The following is a 9,709-nucleotide window of genomic DNA, read 5'->3' on the forward strand; positions in this document are numbered from 1 at the left end:
ATTCTACGAGACTAACGGTTACCCATGCAGACATATTTGGGCAATGATGAAGTCCTGTTGTGTAAGAATAATCTCAAATTCACTACTCCTCAAACGATGGAGCTTGCATGCAAAATCCCATCCGGAAAACATGGAGATAAGCCAACCTATTCAAGAAGAGTCTGTGCATTGCGAAATGTCAAGATTCGGTGCACTTAATTCAGATGCTACCATGATGAACTTCTACGCGTCTAAGTCACCACAATATTATAACACAGTAAAGGAGGAAATTGCTCGTCTCACTGCCATTTTCAAGGAAGGTATGGACATCCAAGGAGTTTCACAGGGCACATCCACGAGGAGATCGTACCGAGAAAATCCTAACATAATGCAAGACCCAGTTAGAGTCAGAACAAAAGGTCAAGGAAATCCAGGGCAGCGAAGGGACAACGGGCATGGGATTCCAACAAACGGATCAGGTTTCAGACAAAGGGCATGTGGAGCATGCGGTGCCCTTGGTCACAACAGTCGAACATGTCCCAATCGCGGCCGCACAACTGGAAGAGGAAGAGGGTCAAGCACAAGCAGTGTTAGTATCGATCGGTACACAGAATCGGGGAATGAAAACGCGGGAGGTGAAAGTGACATGCCTTCTTCAACGCAGGAGTCTTTTGGGAATGATTATGATGATCATGTGTAATGTGCAACCTATTGGACACAATGTTATTGTGTATTGGATATTATTTATAAGATCACTATCTCTTAATAGTTAAATCATGGAATCATTTTGTAATAGTTATTACTACGCTTATGTATTGATCATATTTTCAAAATCAAACCGACTAGCATATTGATCTATATATGTTTTATTTATATGTTAAAATCAATAAAAATAAATATATTTATTATTATTTAACACTATCATTGCATGAATAATAATTATCTTATTTTTAGTTGATTATGGAACACATGTTCCCAATCAGATCATGTCTTCAAGAGCCTGTAACAATACAATACCAGCATATAGGTTATAATGAAGACCTCTCCCTTCGAGGTGGTCTAGATCCAAATACCAACCGTCATGAAAGGCAGACCTATGATCGGTGGTACTTTGGCAGTACACAGGCAACTTATGCAACAATTTTAAGATCAAGGCCAAACCAAGCTGAGTTAACATATGATGACGGAACATGTCGATTATTTAACTACATGCAAAATAAGGTAATTCAATGTAATAACATTTTATATTGAATTGCAATAAATATAACTAAGAAAAATTATATTCACTAACATGTTGAATGTTGTGTTACTTACTCAATTATTTAATATGATACATTGTCAAATTTAATATAAATATATTGCATATAATATAAACTAAATTTTATTTTTTTTAAAATAACCCCAATTCCTATATGATTTGGAACATTGAATTTTAAATATCTAGAATTTTAAAACTTAAAATAACAAGTTTACAACCAAAATCTTATTATTAAGAAAATAATTTAACCATGTATTTCCAAAAATTATAAAAGATAAATAAATAGTAGTTAATCATCTTTCAAGTAAAAAAAATTAATATAAATGTTGAAGGCCATGAGTTCTAGCAACAAAAAAAATTAAAATCTAAATGTGCATCCTATAGCAACAGTTGTGTACCTTTTATTAAATCTGCTAATATTTGTAAATAATGTGCATATAGCTATTTTTATATGGAAAGATATACATGGTATAGAAAGACATTTATATTCCTATTTAACTAATTTTTTTATTATAAAAAAATCCAACCGGTAACCAAAATCGGTTGTCATAAGTAAAAATTGTATATTAAAATAAAAAGTAGGTCTTCATCCTATAAATCAATTGTCGGAATAGTACACATAAGTGTACTTGAGGACAGCACATTCCCAACACTTTTACAATAAAACAATTGGCATATAATAAATTGAAGGAGCGGAAGTCATTCCGCTTATATGCCAAGCGGTTTGGAATCGTTGGCCCTAATATATATATATATATATATATATTTCTATATATACGTAGCTTTTTTTCCCCATCCTATGTTTTTTTTTTCTTTATCCATACAGTCATACGTAATTATACACCGTTTTTATTTTTTATTTTTTTATACATGCCCAGTTTTATAGTTTATATATAACTACATAGATTTTTATATTTTTTTTATTATATCCATAAACAAATGAGAGTACTCACAATTTAAAATAATATAATTTAGTCGCATTATTTTTTTTTAATTTTAAGCTATATTCATATCCACTAATAGTGAAACAAAAGATAATTCAGACAACTTCTTTATTCAAGAGAACAAAATATAGGAACAAGTAAAATAGAAAAGTATTCATTTTTCACTCATGATAAATGTAAGACTATACATATATCTTTCAAAGAAATTAGTGTGTCAAAGTTGTTTAAATTTTGGAAGCTATTTAGCTATGATTTGTGAGTATGAAGGAAAATTTTATATTATGACCAATTTTTTTTCAAACAATTAAAAAGATAAAGCAACGGAGAATTTTAGGAAGAGAAATAAAGAAAGTAACAGAGATATTTATATGAGCAAAGTCATTGCAATGCTTTTATATATAAATTATATTTTCATGAGGAAATTTCTGATTAAGTAGGGTTCATAAGTTATTTACAATTTTGATATTTTTTATGTTATCCAACATTAGTCTTACTCAATCTACATTTCCAATAAAATAATTGAGACTAATAATTAATTTTGGGTTGAATTTGATTTGAAATTTTTTTTTTCTTTTTGAAATTTCGAAATCCAATCATAGTAACCAGTTACAATTAAAATAGTAATACAAATTTTCATTGTTTGAGAGATGTAAACTTTTTCTATGAAAACTTTTTTTTCTTTTTATTTCTTGCAGTTTGTAACCAGTTAAACTTGGAAATGTTGTAGCTGGTTACAATTCTATTGTAATCACTTACAAAACCACTCTAATCATTGGAACCAATTTACTATGTTATTTTTGTAACTCGTTATGACTCTAGACATTGTAATGAGTTGCAAACTCACTCTAAATATTGGAACTAGTTACAGTAAAACCTCTCTATAGTAACAATGTTGGGATCAACGTATTTTATTACTTTGAGGAGGTTATAACTTAATAGAATTTTGTCTATAAAATGTTTAAATAACAATTGATAAAACATGTCAAATTCAATGTGTAATCATTGATAAACGAAAATGACATAAATGTATAGTTACAATATACATATCTATATAATGTTCAAAATATACAAGGTTATTTTTGAAATCTAAATTAATAATTAATTTTATCATGATTTTTTAGCATGTATAAGATAACATATATATAAATATATTTAATATTAAGACAATTATTACTATTAGGAGGCATATTTTCTAAAGTTGGGATCAAGAAATATTATAACTTATTACAATGTGTATTTTATTCCTATTTATAACTAGTCTCATGTTGGGACTAAAACTTTTTATGACTATATGAGAGTTATTCCAATGTAGAGTAACATTTTATGGATGTTTTATTGCACTAAGTTATTTTTGTAACTAGTTACAACTCAAAACTTTTAATCAATTACAAAGCCACTCTAAAATCTAGAACCAGTAACTGGTTAAAACTCTAAAAATTGTAATTAGTTACAAAGGCACTCTAAAAATTGTAACTAGTTACTGTGCCATGTTTATAACTGGTTACAACTCTAAAAGTTGTAGTCAATAACAAAACCAGTCTAAAAATTACAATCAATGATTGTGTCATGTTTGTAACTAGTTACAACTATTCCTAGTCTGAGAGTTGTAACCTCAGTTTCACATTAGTAACCAGTAACAATATTTCTTAGTTTGAGAATAGTAACCAGTTACAAGTAAAGATATGATTTTTCATCAATATTCTTTATCTCACTTAATTAATATTTTAAAATTTTTAAAGTGGGTAACCAATTACAAATATGACATTAATTGGTTACAGTTTTGTAAGGTGATAACTGGTTACAAATTAACATGTCACACTAGTTACAATTTTTAGATTGGTAATTTTTTTTCTTTCTTTGCTGTCTTGTTTTAATACAAGTTTGAAGTGTACCTATACACATAAATACAACTAGAAACAAGTCAGTGTGCTTTTATTGTTTATGAATAAATAAATTAGTTTGAATATATATATATATATATAACACTATGTAAATAGTTTTATACTATATTTAAAGTAATAATTTCTAGTTTTTTTTTTTTTCTAGTCTAATATTTAACTTGGAATTTCAGAAGCCAATTCTATGGATATTTTTATACGATACGTTTACATGATTAAAATAATTATAATCCAATAACGTACAAAATAATAAGAAATTCACTATTATAGTGAATTGTGGTTGAAATATCCAATATTTTCAAAATATTGTACTTTTATACGAAATATTTTTTTTGCGATAAATATACTCAATGTTTTCAAAACGTTACACTTTTATACTTATTTTTTATTATTATTTTGAGAAATAATAGAAAAGTGAAAGAAAAATATATGAGGGTGTTTGACTCCTTAACTAAAAAAATATTTTTTGTTTTTAAAAGCTAACAACGGTTTTTTAAAAACAAGTTGGGGTGTTTGGCGTTGTTTTCATAAAACAATTTTTAAAAACAAAGTTACAAAAAACAAAAAACAAAAAATTTTGAGAACAACAAAAAGTTGTTTTCTGTTGTTCTCAATTTTTTTTTGTCTTTTTTTTTCTCACATCACTTTTTTAATTATTATTATCTAACATAATTTTCTCTCACATCCCTTTCTATCTCCTTATTTTCTCTCTCATCACTTTCTCTCTCTCTACATTTTCTCTCTTCTCACTTTCTATCCTTTCATTTTCTCTTTCATCATTTTCTATCTCCTTATTTTCTCTTGTATTATTTATTATGTCATCATTTTCTCTTTCATCACTTACTATATCTTCACTTTCTCTCTCATCACTTAATATATCCTCATTTTCTCTCTCATCATTTTTTCTCTCTCGCCATTTCCTCTCTCTCTACTCACTTCTCTCTCTTCAATTTCTTTCTCATCACCTTCTCTCTCATTTTTTCTTGCATCGATCAATTTCTTTCTTCTCAATTTCTATTTCTTAAATTTTTCTCTCCTTACTTTCTCACTCCTTATTTTTCATCATTTTTTCTTTCAAATTATTTTATCTCATTATTTATTACAAACTTTTAAAAGATTTTTCTCTTTGTAAATATAAATATTAATTTTTTATTTAAGATTTAAAAAATAAATAAAACTAAAAAATATTTTTAGAAAAGATTAACCAAACACCTAGGGCTGAACATTTAACCCGAAAACCCGAGGAACACGACCAACCCGAGTCCGAGAAACCTGTTTTTTCATAAAATCCAAAAAATTCGAGTTAGCCCGATCCGATCCGATCCGATGCATGTCGGGGTCGGGTTCGGGTTCGGGTTTACTTCTAGTACCATGTGCGGGTTCGGGTTGCACCCGAAACCCGAAAGTGCATCCGAATTTGCCCCATTTTTTTTATCCTTTTGTTAGTTTAGTTATTATTTTTTTGTCTAACCTAAAATCTAAATCCCTAACCCAGACCTAGTGCACTGCTCTCCCGAGCCCCAACCCCCCGAGTCCCGAGCTGTAATGCCCTGGATAGCCAAAACCGTTACACTGTGTGTTTATAAAAGTGATAGACTTGCTAATCAAGTCATTTAATTAAGAACGTGTTACTGAAGCTATAAAGGAACTAGGGTTAAAATGTTTTGGTCTCAAAAGTCACATTTCTTATAAAGAAACATTTCCTGTTTACACGGGATCCCAAAAATGTTAAGATTAAAACCGTTTACAAAAGATTCAAGAACTAAATATAGTATTAGCCATATTAAGGCAAAACAGACAATTAGGCAATCTCTGCTCTGATCCACTCCTCGACCATGGCGACCGAACAGCTGGCTATGTACATTCAACCCCGCAGCTCTCCTTCTCAGGATTGGTCCAACTTGCCTTTGCATTTGCCTTTACCTGCACCACGTAGCACCCGTGAGCCAAGGCCCAGCAAGAAAACACAACAACAGAGCATAAGCAATCAACAGACAATCCAATATCTCATATTGCATAACATATTCTCAACCATAAAAACATTCAGAAATATTCAAGTATTCAGCATATTAAACATATCAACTTATATCATACATCAATTCACAAATGATAACTAGGGTTAGCGCCCTCAGGCCGCACCCTCCGTTATCCCACTGACTCCGGCCCGCTTAAACCGAGCTCAGTGAATATTAAGCTATCATCAGCTACCAGTGGCCAAGCCGCGCCCTGTGCGCAATTATTGTGTACGGCACCCTTAGGCCGCTATCACATGTCCCATGGTATAATACCATCATTGACATTATACAGATATCGGGAGCACTTAGTCCCATCACAAACATATAACCGGGTGCAATTTTCTTACCTTTAGATTCGCTAGCTTCGTTCACTTGATTCCTTGAGCACGATCCTTCTCGAGCCTTAGCGCTCACCTAATCACAACCATAGATCAAAGTCATCACCAAACCTCAAGTCCAAAACCTAGCCTCGGGACCAATCCCGAGTCCTCGGGAAGTCCTAGTTCCACCAAACAAGGTGACGGAATCGAACCCCGAACCCTTTGTCAAAAACCCTTGAAAATAACCCTAAAATCCCCTTCTGAACACAGGGTAGCGCTACAGCGCTCATTGGAGGGCGCTACAGTGCTACAAATAGAACCAAAATGCCCTCAGCAAACTTGGCCTAGAGCTGTAGCGCTAGTCATAGACTGCCAAACTGCTCAATTTCTTCCTACGATTTCTCCCGAGCCAAACTTAACCAAAACTTCTCCAAACCTTCACCAAACTCAAAATCAAGCTCACTAACATGTCTAACTCATCTCAAGCATCACATCCACATAAAATCTAATCACATGCACCTCTAATCCCAAGATTCACCATAGTCACTCCTAGACTTCAAAACTCAGCAGAACACAGCCAAAAATTCAAAGTTTAGAGTTCAGAATTTATACCTTTGATGGAAATTCGACCTTAAGTTGCCTCTAGACCTTCTCAGCTTGCTCTTACTCAATCCTTGGCTCCAACTTTCCTAGAATTCCCCCATCAATTCAGCTTAGATACCTTAGTCAATAATCAAAACCAGAACTGAAGAAACTTCAAAGTCTTACCTCAAGTGGAAGGTTTGTTCTTGCTAACCCCTTGCCAAATCTTCAAGCCTAGCTCAGAAACCTTATGGCTCAACTTGATCTAGCTCCCCTCTGAGTTTTGCTCCAAGAATCCTCAAGAAAATAGTGGAAAAATGCCTAAACCGACCTTGCCTTCTTTCCCTTCTCTCTCTTTCTTTTCTTTCCTTATTTTTTCCTTCTTTTCAAACTTCTATTGTATTCTACAAACTCCACTGAGCATAAAGCCTTAATTGAACCTATCTCTTATAAGCCAAATGACCATAATGCCCTCCCACTTAATTCTAAATCCTTTAATCCACTTAGGGGCATTTTAGTCATTTTACTCAATTCCCGCTAATTCCTCGAGTTATTAATCACCAATTATATTCCTCGTTATCAAAATTAACCTCAATATATTCTCTAAATTCCCATTTATACCCCTAGGCTCGCCCCGAGCCGGGTATAAATCTCCGCCGTGACTTTTTCGCTAATCTGCTCACTAGGATCGTCTCGAATCATAGATCACAAATATATCCACATAATAATGTGGTCTCAACAATTTATCACACATATATATATACATTTATGCCCGCAACGGGCCAAAATTACGATTATGCCCTTCTAACCTAATCATGGCCTACATGCATACTAATACACATAGTCATGCATCTCAAATATCAAATAGTCATACAACATGCTTCTAATCGTTAAATCACATATATTTCGATTATGCCCTCTCGGCACACTAATCAAGGCCATTAAGCCTCATTAGTAAATTTGGGTCGTTACACGAGCCCCCCGCCGGAGTAAGCTCATCAGCTGCCCCCCCGAGTCCCGAGCCCCCCGCCGGAGTAAGCTCATCAGCTGCCCCCTCGAGTCCCGAGCCCCTCGCTGGAGTCCGCCTTTCCTGATTTCTTTCTTCCTCGTCGACGGTGGCTGGCCCTCATCCTTCCCTCCCGATTCCCGTCCACATCGCCAGCCTCCCTCGTCGAAACTGCAGCAGAGCACCCAAGGCTTGGAAGGCTCGGATCAGACTCCTTTTCTCTTCGGCTCCTAGAAGAAGGCAACTTGCTTGTTGCAGTAGCTAGCTCACAACTACTATGTGAGTACTCTTTCAATTAATTATTATCATTACATCATAAATATTTGTTTGTAATTATTGAATAGCATTTAAAGTTACTACTAATGTGTTTGTATTATGCCTATTAGTCTAATGTTATTATTGTTACAAGTTGAATTTGTTTGGAAGTCGAGAAAATTAAACCTTATCAAAATTTACTATATTTTTTAAAGTTGTAATATTAAATTATCAAAATAAGTAGATTTTAAATTCCTATGAGATCACATACAATAATAGGAAAATAATAATAATAACATTTAAAAGATTTTATAAAAGAAAATGGTTAAATAAAAGAAAATGATATTAGGATAGTAACAAAAGTATGCAACAAAAGAGGGCAACATGGTGATAGTGATATTAGTATATGAAATTTGGGATATTCAAACAAACAAATTTGGTAGGTAAGTAATACTAATAGGGCAAATAAAATTATATACTCTGCCTTTGGTATATTATATACTCTCTCAATCTTATTATTTTGTTTTGTTTATACAGTAAAATTTTAGTTGATTTGTGTGTATGTGTGTTCTTAAAAGGTATGCATAAATTTATTTAAAATTATTTTGTTTAGGATCTATTTAATCAATTTAATTATTTAGTAGTGAAGTTAGTTACTAATTTAGCTTTTTATTACAGAAACTTTTAGTTGAGTTGCAAAATTTGTATGTATATAATATATATATTTCTAAGGTGGTATGTTGAAATTTCACTGCTTATTTTCGTGAATTTTTTACAAGTTGGTGGTGGTGAGTTTGAGAAGAAGGTGTGGAGTTGTCGATAATTTGAAGAGTTCGCACCTTGAGGTAAATTTATTATCTTTCTTTTAGTGGATTCTAGGCTTGTGTGTGAATGTGTGCTGCTTAGTTGTAGTGGATTATAGACTTGTGTGTGAATGTGTGATGCTTAATTGTAGTGGATTATAGGCTTGTGTGTTGTTCTATTGATTAGATTTAGTTATGTATTTTTGTTAAATCATATGTATTAGGTGATGGATACAGAGGAGGAAGTCGATGAAACTCATGCAGAAGATAATAAAGATCAACCCCCTCCTCCCACTAATAACCCCACAGATCAACTTAGGGGTAAACCTTCTTCTAGTACTAAGCCTCCCCTCCCTACAAAAAAGGCAAAAGGGTCTTCCATTTGGGAACATTTCACCAAGGAAGACCCTCCTCCTCCCCCACCCCCATCAACAACCAATCTTTGGAAGAGCCTCCTCCGCCTAAGTGTATGTGTAACTATTGTGGATCTAGTTTTTTTTGTGACACGAGAAAACATGGGACAAGTCATCTGTGGAACCATTTTAGGAATGTTTGTGAGTTTAGTCCATAGAGGATAGATGACCAAAAACAGAAGATTTTAAGTTTTGAACAGGTTAAGGGAGGAAAGGAGGGGGAACACAAGCTTAGT

This window comes from Humulus lupulus, chromosome 4 (genome assembly GCF_963169125.1).
Source record: "Humulus lupulus chromosome 4, drHumLupu1.1, whole genome shotgun sequence".
In the NCBI taxonomy this organism is placed as follows: domain Eukaryota; kingdom Viridiplantae; phylum Streptophyta; class Magnoliopsida; order Rosales; family Cannabaceae; genus Humulus; species Humulus lupulus.